At 50.0% G+C, this 8,659-nt stretch overlaps 1 protein-coding gene across 1 annotated transcript in view; it reads right to left on the reverse strand.

Annotated features, from left to right (window-relative positions):
* MGAM (maltase-glucoamylase) overlaps positions 1-7,565 on the reverse strand; it is a 75,972-nt gene extending 68,407 nt beyond the window's left edge. The window contains exon 1 of the mRNA XM_045855567.1: positions 7,453-7,565. The gene's annotated coding sequence lies outside the window, so the exon portion shown is untranslated. The remainder of the gene's footprint in view (positions 1-7,452) is intronic.
* Between the last annotated feature and the right edge of the window lie 1,094 nt (positions 7,566-8,659).

Genomic DNA, 8,659 nt, shown 5'->3' on the forward strand with positions numbered 1-8,659 from the left:
GAAGCACAGCACACTGAAATCAAGTGCATAAAGCTCGCCTGCTTGGGAGGCTCAATGTAGACCATATCTAAGTCAAAAATTGTGTCTTAAATAAAGATCCACGGAGTCCAAAATCTAAAAACAGTGCCTTTGTATTCAAAGATCCACCCTACATTGGACTTTGAGGTATCTTCCAACTACTGAGGAAGGATTCTGCAAAGTCACGCACACTCATTCAGTCCCTCCGTGATATGAGACGTTATCGAGGAACCCGTGCCCAGAGATCAGCTGGACTGCTCAGGCAGACGGACACCGATATCATCGGTCCAGGTATGGGGAGCCTGGAAACATAGCAACTGTTTGAGTAATGACATAGAGTACCCCATTCCTAAGGATTTCTGAGTGTTGTGACCTACACAGACACAGGACTTGAAGACAGGAAGAACTGGCAGCTGTCACAGCAGGGCCCACCGGAGGGTCAGCGTCTCCAGGCCTCTGTGCCGGCTCCCACAGTCTCTGACCAGGAACGGCACAGGCCATGTTTAAGGCTTTGTTCCTGGAACGGAGTTAACCACCACGCACACCTCGGATGAGAAGCAGGCCTCACATGCAGTCCACTCCATAATCTCCCTCAGCGCCTTCATCATGGGACTTGGTCCTCTGTTAGGGACGACTCTGATTCTAGGCTGAGTCGGGGCACCGACCTGCCTCAGTAGCAAGGAACACAAAGCCTCATCACTCATGTCCATGCCTCCCACGGTTTTCCCAGATGTCACTGCCATTACCCCTTCCTTCCTCTGACCCTACTACTACCGTCATTCCTTAAAGACTCTGTTCTTCACAGGTCAACACTCTGTATTAACTAACGTTAACCGAAACACACCCCTTGGTCACTCGTGCCAATTCCAACAGCATCTTGGAAAGGGAAACCTTGCCGTCTGGTGCCATTGGCTTGGCTAAGACCCGAGAAGCCCGGGACTGCCCCCGTTAACTAGGAGATCAATACTACGCACTGACTGCATTCTATGCTCGCAACAACACTGAGATGTGAGGGGAGCCGGGCTCATCTTTCCATCGTGCAGATGCAAGGAGAGGGGTGCTTTCATGGCACTGCCCAAAGCTGACCACCAGCCAGTGGGACAATTAGTAGCCCTGACTTCCACCTCAGGGATTCTCCTGATGACCTCAGGTTAGGCAAGGGCACAGCTGTCTTTCACGTTTTGTGTGGGAATACGTATCTATGGACACAGACATAACCCTTATCCCGGAGCACGAGAAACCAGGTGGAGCCAGAGTATAATGCAGAAACCTGCCACTTGGCAGGGGATGCAGCCGACAGCAAGTCGCAATTGATACAGAAGTCGGAATGGAGGAAGAGACTTCTCTTAGCGCCACATAAGAGCTTATACAGAAGAAGTGAAGAAATCAGCCCTGGCTGGTGTAGCTCAGTGGATTGAGCTCGGGCTGCAAACCAAAGTGTCGCAGGTTCGATTCCCAGCCAGGGTACATGCCTGGGTTGCAGGCCATAAACCCCAGCAACCGCACATTGATGTTTCTCTCTCTCTCTCCAGCTCCCTCCCTTCCCTCTCTAAAAATAAATAAAATCTTTAAAAAAATGCAATTTCTTTTTTTAAAAAAGGGGAAGAAATCTATTGTAAAGTTGGGCGGGGTGATGGACTGATTTCTAAAATGAGTTTCACTGATGTAGCCAACTTCTTATAGCCCCCTTGGGTTGTCTGTAAAATCAGATGCAGGTAAAAGTGTAAAGGAAGAAGGGGGAGAGAACAGAGAAGTAGCAGAATTATCCACGTGAATGGGGCCGTTGGTCTTGAGGCCTGCTGGGCTTGCACTGGCTTCGTTACCTGTGATACGGAAGGGTGTCATCTACAGTCTCTTAATAAAAAGAAGCTAAGGCTTTTTTGGGGGTGGGAAGGAGCTTCTGTGTCTCAGATATTTTCCAGACATTCCTAGTCACCTTTAAACCCTGCCATTCAGCCATTCTTCACCTTTATTTTCCAAGAGAAAACAGAAGTACAAAACTTGTCTGCAATCCCTGAGGGACAACAGAGCTGAAATCCACTCCCCAGCTCTGCTCCAATGGCCAGTGGCAGGCTTCCTTTCCCAGCTGCATCAAAGCCCATCCCCTCCCCCACCCCGCCAACGTCACCGATCAGAATCCTGTTCCTTCCGTTCAAACTGTGTCTCCTCCAGACTTAACGCTAATTGGCCTTCCCCCTTCTCTTTCTCCCAAGCACTCTATCTGCATCTACACGTATAAAGTATAACATTGAGGAACATCCATCTCTCCTACTGATTTTTAAGCCAGTAAAGGGCAGCGAGCAAGTGAGAGCACCCCACCTCCTAGAGTGGCCCCTCTCGGCCTGAGAGCCTGCACTCCTGATTCCCTGGCTCTGTGGGCAGCTGGGCAGTGGAGACAAGGCAGAAAGTCTGGTGCCTTCTCCTGCTGCCAGTCGCCTCCTCTGGAAATCCAGACCCCTTTCGGGCAGCCTGGTGTGTTCGTGATGTGAGAGGTGTTGGGGAGAACCCCACATGGCCTCACCGAATGCCTCCTGGCCTGTGCTGTGAACGAGTGTTTGCTGGTTCGGGAGCGAGACTGAGTGGAAGCACCCCCACAAAATCTGATGTGCCCCAGAGGCACTGCTGGGCCTCATTCCTCTTTCCCAAGAGAGAAGGGGAGGGGGAGGAGGAGGTGGGAGCAGGGCCAGGACCCTCACCAGTATCTGTGGGAGCACAAGCAAAAATAAAGAAAAAAGAACATTTGGATTTAAAAAATAATGCACATTAGAGGGCCATTGTTCATTTTACAGAAGGATCTGAGTCAATACAAGGATCCGTGGGATTTCAATGCACCCTCACTGCTCCCAGCTCAAGACCACGTTTTCCTAAGGCTTTTCCTCCGATGGCGCATCTGCTCCCTTAGGTTGACAACAGCCCTCCTCTCTCTCAAACTGTGAGTCCTCAGACTTCAAGAGCTATGCCTGCTTATTCCTCTTTATTTTCCTCCTAAGTACTTAGTAGTTGTATCTACATAATCCATACTTATTGGCTGATAATATTTTATTCCCCAATTAAATATTTGCAAAATACCTGCATACTTCCTACTGATGGTGCACCATGCAATATTTTAGAAAATAAAATGATGATAGCTGCTTTCAGTGAGCTTGAAGTCCAGTACTGCTATTTCCTTCTACACAATGAAAACAATGTTTGGTAGAAAGAGTACTCTTCCTGGAGAATCAGAAGATCTGAATTCTATTTCACAGTCTGAAAGTAACTAGCCAGATAACCTTGAGAGATTTACTTAAGGTTTCTGGTTCTCAGTTTCCTCACTTACAAATCAAAGAGGTTGCTCTGGCTGGTGTGGCTCATGGATTGAGCACCTGCCTGTGAACCAAAGGGTTGCCAGTTCAACTCCCAGTCAGGGCACATGCCTGGGGTATGGGCCAGGTCCCCAGTAGGAGGCACATGACAGGCAATCACACATTGATGTTTCTCTCCCTCTCTTTTTCTCTCTCTTCCCCTTTGTCTAAAAATAAATAAATAAAATCTTTAAAAACAAATTAAAGAGGTTGAACTAGGAGATCTATAGAATTCATACCAGCATTTATTACGTCATTTTTTAATAAACCACACAAGCTGCTTATTTACTCCTCCATTCCACAAAAGATTCCGGTGCTGCCCTGGCTGGCGTAGCTCAGTGGATTGAGCACGGGCTGCAAACCAAAGCATTGCAGGTTCGATTCCCAGTCAGGGCACATGCCTGGGTTGCAGGCCACAGCCCCCAGCAACCGCACATTGATGTTTCTCTCTCTCTCTCTCTCTCCCCCTCCCTTCCCTCTCTAAAACTAAATAAATAAAATCTTAAAAAAAAAAGATTCTGTGCTCAACATTTCATTACCATTTTCCTTCACCATATCCCCACGTTCTCCTTCTTAGAACAGCGAACATGCTAAACACAGCATGAGAAGACTTGAACTTGATCCCTAGCCCTCCCACTGCTTGCTGCGATTGCCTAAATAATGTCCTTAATGCTCTAGAATTACAATTTTCTTATCCATGAACACGGAATTAATAACATCTACTGTTATGTTACCTATCACCACCGCATTGTAAGAATCAAACGAAACTACTTTAAATAATAAGCACCACACACCATTATGTTATTATTTGCCACGGAGAAGACAGGGGACACTGGGTAAGAAACCGGTCAAAGTCCTCTTCCTGTGGGTGTGGCACCAGCCCGCACCCGGTGCCCGGTGAAGGGCGCGCGCATATTCCTGGCTGCTGTCCACAGGACCCTCTCCTGATACAAGCTCCTCTCTGCCAAGTGCTTTATGGCCCCACACGTCAGGTGACTCTCGGGTTATCTGGGCCGCAGGGGCAGAAAGCTTGGAAGACACGGGAGGAGCCTGGAGCAGTCCTGCTCATTCAAGGTCCACTTTCCCGGCAACGCATCCACTGACCCTCTCTCCCAGGTGGCCTGCCAATCACGCAATCCTCGCTCAGAAAGCGCATCTTCTCCCTTTGTCCCTCGGGCCTCAATTCCAAACTCCCCAGCTTGGGGATCACAGCTCAACCTTAGCATCTGACATTTCCTCGCAGCCTCCTTCGCCACCCACTCAGCGCCCACTCAGCATGTCCTCACACAACCTCCGCTTTCTTCTTGCCTTCCTCAGTCCTTCGCCCAAAGGTTAAACGCAAGAGGCTTTGTTCCCCATGCACTGGATGAGAAATTGCTGTTCGTCAACGTAACGCTCTCTTGCTGTAAAGGAAATGTGGCCGCACCTTCCTCAACAACAAGGATGGCCTCACTTTTTCTAAAATAAATCCCCCAACTCTATTCTTTCTTACTGGCCCTGCCCTCAATACTTCACATCCTCATAAGACATCCCGTAATGTCATTCTCCCATGCGAAATCCCACAAAGACTAACAACCCTCCATGCCTGGTGGGATTAAATGAAGCAAGAAGGTAAAGAGCGGTCTGATGCTACCAAAGGTCACTTCCCTGCTTCTTTCCCTAACGACGCTGAAGCAGGTGTAGAGAAAGGCCCGCAGCCAGGAAGGAACTGAGGCCCTCGGCCAGCAGCCTGGGGAGGGAGGCATCTCAGAAGCAAACCCGCCAGCCCCAGGCGAGCCTTCACACGACTGTAGCCAGGCAACAGCTCGGCTGCAACTTCCGGAGAGACCTTGACCTAGAACTACCTACGTAAGCTGCTCCGGCACTCGTAAGCCATAGAAACAGGGAGATAATAAGTGATTATTGTTTCAAGCTGTTAAATGGGCGGGGGGGGGGGGTAATTTGTTCCTCAGCGGTGGATAATGTACACACAGGGGTAAATGTAACCTTTGAATGATACACCAATTGCATTTAAAAAGGATCTGTTTGCCTCTTATCAAAAGTCCTCATGCATCACGTAATCAAAAATGGTCACCTGCTCCATGGTGCAATAATAATGATTTTCTAGCTACAGAAGAGGAACATTTCCTTAGCAGGAAGAGGGGTGGGGGGGAAGCCCTTATCAGCATCTTCTGATCAACCTTCCTTCCCAGTTTACAGGAATGCAATTTAGGAAAAATCAAAATCAAGAAAAATGGCAAAATGCAAATAAACTAGGAGGCAATTTAAATAGCTAGCCTTAATTGTTTTTAGAAGAAAAAAACATTTTTTAAAGATTTTATTTATTTATTTTTAGAGAGGGAAGGGAGGGAGAAAGAGACTGAGAGAGAAACATCAATGTGCGGTTGCTGGGGGCCGTGGCCTGCAACCCAGGCATGTGCCCTGACTGGGAATCGAACCTGAGACACTTTTGTTGAGCTCAACCCGAGCTCAATCCACTGAGCTATGCCAGTCAGGGCTGAAAAAAAAATTTCTAAAAATGGCTACTTGGAAGTCTGTCATTAATCTTGGAATATTCTATTTCAGATGACAACGGCAAATTGTGTGATTTTAATGACAAAGATCATATTAGCTAGTGACAATTGAGTGAATGGACCCCAGAAAGCCACAGGCAGTTCTCGTCCTGGGCAAAAGTGACTGGGTCGGTCCACTGTCTCCAGCCGCTCAGAGGACAGGGAGGGAAAAGTCTGGGCACATCCGAAGTGCAGAGACCGGAAAGCCAGCTCCGACCCTGCTCAGATGTGCGACCTCAGGGACCCTTCTTGAGCCCTCTGGGCCTCGGCGTCTCCATCTGCACCGCGAAGGGCATCACCTCTAGAGCACAGCTGTGCCCCACTGTGCCCCGGGCACCAGGGCTTACCCTCCTCATCGCATTCAGCGGTTCCCTGCGGAACCAATTTTAAATGAAAATTGTATTCTTCCAAGTCCATTAGTATTCCATGCTCGTGGAGCAGTTTGTAAAGTTCCTTTATCAACCCGTCGAAGCTCATTTGTGAGAGGATGCCAGTGAAAAATCACAGGCGTCCAGTGTAAGCGTGAGCGAAATAATGACGAGCGTCCTTAACAGCGGAGAATGGGAGGATGGAAGGCCCTGCCATTTCGTGAGATCCCGACCCAGCACAGCAACCCAAAGGCCCCGCCCCCCCCTCCTCCCCCAGCACCACACACTCACTGACACGGGACACCAGGAGGTCCCTTTAGCTCAGACCCTATGTCAGGAACCCTTGGCAGCCTATTCCAGGGAGACCCACGACTTGACCTTGGCCTCCCTCCCTTTCCCCAAGGGTAACTCTTCCTTCCCACCTCAGTGGCCAGTTAGAAGTGCCCGCGTGTGTGTCTAGCTGGACTCTGACAACCAACTGTAGGTATTTATCAGACAGGGACCAGCAATAACCCACTACCTTCCACTCCTTCCCTCAGTGCTGCCATTCTACTTTCACACCTGCCTGCCGGTCCGCACGCTGCCTCTTCCCCTTCATACCCCCCCTCCCCCGTCCACCCGAAACCTCCCACAGCCCCCGCTGCACACGGCGCATGCCAGCCACTCCACAGGCCCACCCGCAGGCTTCCCTGCAGCAATCCGTCAGTGGACCGACAAAGGCACGAGAGTCACAGGGGTTGTCAGAGTTTCCTCAATGTCTGAGGGTGATGAATTCTCTACTTACCACTCCTCAATCACAGTTCTGCATCCTTTGGGAAGGAAAGTCCCCAGGTGCTCCAGTCTAACTCCCAGACCTCATCTGCCCAGTCAGTCAGAAAGAATCTCTACCTGCCACCTCTCCCCGAGAATTAAATCGTTTAATCACTCCACACACAAACACAGGGTGGGCTACGGCAGCGCTTGCGGATCCCGCCTTGTGCCCGATGGATACACTCGCCACGAGAAAAGAGGTGAGTGAGTTGAATCTAGTTTTACGTCTCTGCGCAGTTTGTGCCTTGGTGTGGGTGCTTATTTTTGTCTGTGTTTACCGAATCAGCAGGGAGATCAGCACAAGTCCGCGCACACTCGCACACGCGCGTCTGCCGCCGCGGTGAGCAGAGTCTGCAAACATACCTGGTCGCCGCCCACCGCCGCTCCCGCTCTCGCTGAAGGACCACCTGGCAATAACGGCAGAGACTCAAGGTCCTGAGAAAGCCACCTCAGCCCGGCAACTGGTTACGGGCGTTCACTTAATGGGTTTCAAATGCAAATGACCGCCCAGCTTTCATGCCTGGGCTCAGATTTACTAGTTAATTAGTAATCACAATCTTCCCAGAGGAGAACATCCCTAAGGGCATGGAGCGCACTGCAGCCACCCTGACCCCCTCCGGCCTCTGTGGGCACCAAAGGTTTGTTCGGCGGGGAGGACACTCCAGGTGCCTGGAAAAAGAACACAGCCTGACTCCCTTTGTAGAAAGATGATCAAGAGCCGAAAACAAGGGACCCAGTGTCCCAGCAAAGTCCCCTCTCCCTCAGGGACCCCTAACCTCCCAGGAACCCACTGACACTTAGTCATCCAATCAGCTGATTTGTGTTGGAAGGAAATCGTTTTGAACGTGTTTCAAAGTAGCTGTCCTTGTTTTCCTTGCCTCTGGAAGAGGTGTCTTGAAGCTTTGCTGCTTCACCGTGCGCAGCCCCCTTGGCAGCCCGGCGGAGTCTGGAGGAGAGGTCCCCTCTGCTCACAGCCCATTTAGTGGAGCCCAAAAGGATCGCCAAGCATTGCCCCTCGTTTTACAGATAAAGAAGCTGGGGCCTGGGGGTTTTGTGGGGTTTGCATGAGTGTAGCCTCCATAAGGTGCCAATCTCAAGTCAGGAGACCTGAATTCAAAGGTCACTTCTGCTGGGGATGCAAAATCGAGTGAGCCTCCGTTTCCTCAACTTCAGTGAAGATAAAACCGGTTACCCCCCCAGTCACACTGAGAGGGTTACACAAAATGGTGCAAGTAAAAGACTTGGTATCACATAACTGCTCAGTAAATGTCAGTTGTGATAATAATTATTATGATGTATCTGCCACCGCTGTGACTGGAACCCAGAACCCGGACTCCCAGCCCAAGCCACCTTCAACTATGCCAACGTGTCCTGCTCTCTTAAATCAGAACTCTCCGTGTAGTCAGCGCTCACTGACGTCTCAGCAAGGAAAATCATCAAGCACCTACTTTGTGTAAGGCCTCCTACTACCTGCTGACACCAGTGACACTGCCCAACTACAGCTCCTGGGTTGAAACTGAGAGACGGTCCAGGCCAGGCTGATGAGTGAGGCCCATAATGCCTACAGTGT

This window comes from Phyllostomus hastatus, unplaced genomic scaffold, assembly GCF_019186645.2.
Source record: "Phyllostomus hastatus isolate PE091 unplaced genomic scaffold, TTU_PhHast_1.1 phas_scaffold_114, whole genome shotgun sequence".
Taxonomy (NCBI): Eukaryota; Metazoa; Chordata; class Mammalia; order Chiroptera; family Phyllostomidae; genus Phyllostomus; species Phyllostomus hastatus.